The 4,308-nt window shown below is 48.1% G+C and overlaps 1 pseudogene; it reads right to left on the bottom strand.

Annotated features, from left to right (window-relative positions):
• Positions 1-853: 853 nt before the first annotated feature.
• Positions 854-2,895, bottom strand: LOC142865886 (flap endonuclease 1-like; annotated as a pseudogene).
• Positions 2,896-4,308: the final 1,413 nt, after the last annotated feature.

The raw sequence follows: 4,308 nt of genomic DNA, 5'->3' as shown, positions 1-4,308 counted from the left end.
CCAGTCTCCACCCATTACCCAGTTCTAAAGCCACTTCCACATTTTCAGGTATTGGTTATGGTAACAACCTTACTTTCTAGTACCAAAATCTGTATTATTCAGGGTTCTCCAAAGAGACAGAACCAATAGGAGATAGATAGATGGACAAACAGATAAGAGGAGATTTATTAGCGGATTGGCTCGTGCAATTATGGTGGCTAAGGAGTCCCATGATAGCTAGTCCACAAACTGGAAATCCTTTGATGTTGGTAGTATGGCTCAATCTGAGTAATCTGAGTACAAAAGCCTTAGAACCAGGGAAGCTGATGGCCTCAGTCGGAGGCTGAAGGCCTGAGAACTGGAAGAGGAGGGCATTGGTGTAAGTCCTAGATTCCAAAGGCTGGAAAGCTTCTATGCATTACCTGATGTTCTGATGTCCCAGGGAAGGAGAAGAGTGTCCCAGCTCCAGGAGAAAGAGAAAAGGGAAATCATTTTTTCTGCCTTTTTGTTTTGTTTTGTTTTGTTTTGTTCTATCCGGGCTCCCAGCTGTTTGGATGGTACCTGCCCACATTGAGGGCAGATCTTCCCCACTCAGTCCACCAATTTCCATGCCAATCTCCTCTGGAGACACCCTTACAGAGACATCCAGAACTGATAGTTTACAAGTTCCCTAGGCATTTATAAGTCCATTTAAGTTGACACCTAAAATTAACCATCACACCCATTTTCTTTATATTTGTTGGAAGCACAAAGACAAAAATCACAGGCACTTTGAATTCAAATCAAACTACTAGATTATTTAGTATTTACAACCTATTCAACGAAAAGATTGTAAGCAACTGTAAGCTAGCAAGTAACTGAAGTCAGTTAAACATTTTTATTTTTTTTTTTACTTTTATAATTTTATTGACTTTTTTCTCTTCATAACTTCAAAATAAAAACAGCACATGAAAACCAGTGTATTATCCCAACATCTCAACATAGTTGATTGCCTCAGAAAAGCTGCAACATCATCTTACTCCTCTGAATAAACACTGTAAATACTCCAACTACATAGCAAGTTCAAGTTTCTGCCCATACCAACACATAGCCAATAATCAAACCCTTGCTGCCACCTTTAGGGGCTCTGGGTCTCCACCTGTCTTATCTCTCAGCTGCTCTTCTGGTGCTAAGACTGGGTCTTCCTGATGGGTCTATTTCAGGGTTGGGTCAAGGCTGAGCTGGAGGGAGAAGCACAGTCTGGATCCACAGTCACCTCCCTCTGGCCACCAGTTGGCCAGCCAGTAAATCATTTCCACACAGTCTTTCGTCTCCACTGTTTGTCTCCTCCCTTCCCTAAGACTTATTTCTATCAATTTCACATAACAGTGGATTCAGTGTCCATTAAACTACCGGAGAAGTGGTTTGAGTTTTAACCTGACATATTTTCCTGAGCTAAAAAAGAAAACAAAGTACCTCTATGGCCTTCCTGCCATTAAGATCAAGTAAAAAGGGGAAAAGCACTACTGAGAAGGGCAGCATTAGAAAAGCAGTACACTCTCCTCCTCACCTCCATGAAGGCTGCCCTAGCTCTAACTCTTGAGGGTACAACAAGGCAGTACAACAAGGAGGTATAATGGGGAGAAATGTTTATTTTCCCCTTTTGAACTTTCCTGCTGTCCCCGTCTTTGCCTTCTTCTTAGCGGATCCCTTGGGTTCTGGCTCCTTGCGCTTAGCCGAAGACAGCGAGCCAGTCACCTTGAAGAAATCATCCAGGCGCCCCTGGGTGCTGCCTTGGCGGCTCTTGCTCAGTCGCTTGACCCCACTGCGGATTCGCTCCTCAGAGAACTGCTTTTCACCACACATGAACTTGACCAGCTCTTCTTCATTCGGCTCGCTCCACTTCAGCTCCACAGATTCTGGGTCTAGCACTTCGGGTTCCAGGAAGAGCCGCTGGGCTTCCTTGTGGAGCCAATTTTCCGGCACGGGGTACTTGTTGGGGTCGAGCCGCCTCACAATCTCCTCGATGCTCTTGTGCTTCTAGATGAGGTCCACAGCCCGCTTGGGCCCGATGCCCCGGATACTCTCACAGTAGTCACTACCCAGCAGGATGCACAGATCCACAAACTGCTCCTGGTTCAGGCCCAGCTGCTGCAGAATCCGGCTCAAGTGGAATTCCTGGATGGGCAGCTTCTTGGCCTCACTGGCAGTCAGGTGTCGCATCAGCACAGGGCTGCCGAAGGTGAGGCAGTCCATGTCCTCGGTGGCCGCAGCGTAGACTTTGCCGGCCTTCACCAGGGCAGCACAGCTGGCCTCTGCCTCACTGGGCGCGTCGAGGTAGGGGATGCTCATGAGGCTCAGTAGATGTTTGCACTCATCGTTGTGCTGCTTGGTGACCTTCACCAGACGCTTGGTGAATTTTTCCACCTCCTCCTCGGCCCCAGAAGCCTGAGCCTGCTGCAGCTGCTTCTCTGCCTCAGCCCTCCGCTCACTGCATTTGGCCAGCTCGCCTGACTTGAGCTGTGGTGGTTTGCCGTCAAAGACATACACGGGCTTGATGCCATTCTCCATCATGCGTATGGTGCGATAGAACATGCCCATCAGGTGGCTGGTGGTCTCACCCTCCTCATTCTGCAGCACATCCCCGCCCTGGCGAACAGCAATCAAGAACTGATAAATGCTCATGGAGGCATCAATGGCCACCTTGCGGCCAAAGTAGCTCTTGATGTCATTCTCCCGGATGGCACTGGGGGCCACATCAGCAATGAGTTTGGCCAGGCCTTGAATCCCCATGGCAATATAGAGAAGGGATGGCTGGCCTTTGGGACACAACGCTTTGGCAGCTTGAGCTTGGTCCAGTGTTGTCCAGGACACTCCTAAAGTCGGCTCCCTTCTCCGCTTGGTCGCGGGTCGGCTCTTGCTCCAGCGCCTTCCAAAGCCCCGCGCTCCCGTCACGTGACCCGCCCGCAGCGCACAGCCTCCCGGGGAGTGTAGTGCAGGCAGCGCTCCTCAGACAGCTGCTCTCATGGCAAACAGTCCCTCCAGGGAGAATAGACTCTCTCAGCGGCTCTGCCCCACCCTTCTCCACCGCTTGTCCCCACTCCACCCACAACAGAGCCCCGCGAGCCCCAGCTCCCGCTACACCCGCAATCATAGGAATACAAGTCCCACAATGCCTCTCGCTCAGGGGCACCCATTTTTTATTTTATTTTATTTTTTGTTAACAAAAACCAAGGAAAACAATCGGAATTTCCCTTAACAGAATATTTCCAAGCCTGTAGTCCGGGAGAGAAAGAAAGAGAAACTCAAGTTCTACTTGATATTTCTGAGCCACAATACAGCCTCAGATGTCACAAAGCATCCTATCAAAACTTAATAGAAGTATAGGATAACCTGTCCACCACGTTTCTGGGATAAGCTCCACCCTTCGCTGCCAGGACCCTCTAGGATCGTGTGGCTGGCATACCTGTATTTCCCTGGCTAGACATGACCTGGATGGGGCTTTAACCAGAGGCACCGGTAGTACGATTACACATGATGTGATCAGCTGGCCCCCTAAAGCGTCTCCTCTGTCTCTTCCTGGGTGCCTTTCTAGTTGCCTCATTGTAGGGCCCATTGCTCTGGGAGTTCCTTGAGGGTTTGGTCTGTTTTTACCATAGGGGGCCATGGAAGAGCCAAGTTTGTCGTCCACTCAATTCTTCATTCAGTTCAGTTCAGTTCATATTTCCTGATAGTGTCTGTGCACCAGGCACTGTGCTGGGTGCTACAGAGACAGAAACAAATAGGATTTTTCTACAATTGAGGAAGTCAAAGTCTGATTGGGGGAAGGAGACACACAAATAGATCATCAAAAACACTAAGTTAAGTACAGTGAGATAGAAACACCTAAGGTATTTTGAGAGTATCAAGAAGGGACATCTAACCCAGCCTGGGGGAAGTGTACCAATAGTCAAAGTGAAAATTGCACCACCCACACCCATGCAATAGTGTGAGGGGAGACTGAGGCATAGTGGGCATGTATAACATAGGCAACTCTACTTGTCCCATGCATATCAACCTTACCATTACACTTGGTCCAGTCACCTTTTTTGGTATCTCTAATGTAAATACATTTTTGGTTGGGTCATTTCTGTTCATAAATTCACTTTGTTTACTAGTCATAGCCCTTTGAATCAGATGTATGGGTGGCTGGAGAATTTTTCTATCAGAAGTATGCATCCTTTGGTATCACTGGCCCCTAAAACCAGAAAAGCCATCACTGAAATCTAGCCCTTAACAAATTCTAGACTGCTACTGAGTGATACCTTTCATGCCCTTTATAGCTCATGGCTATGAGTGAAATACATAGGA

The sequence above is a fragment of the Microcebus murinus genome, chromosome X, assembly GCF_040939455.1.
Source record: "Microcebus murinus isolate Inina chromosome X, M.murinus_Inina_mat1.0, whole genome shotgun sequence".
In the NCBI taxonomy this organism is placed as follows: Eukaryota; Metazoa; Chordata; class Mammalia; order Primates; family Cheirogaleidae; genus Microcebus; species Microcebus murinus.
Note: the sequence above shows the minus strand (reverse complement) of the source record. Positions and strands in the feature narration are given on the sequence as shown.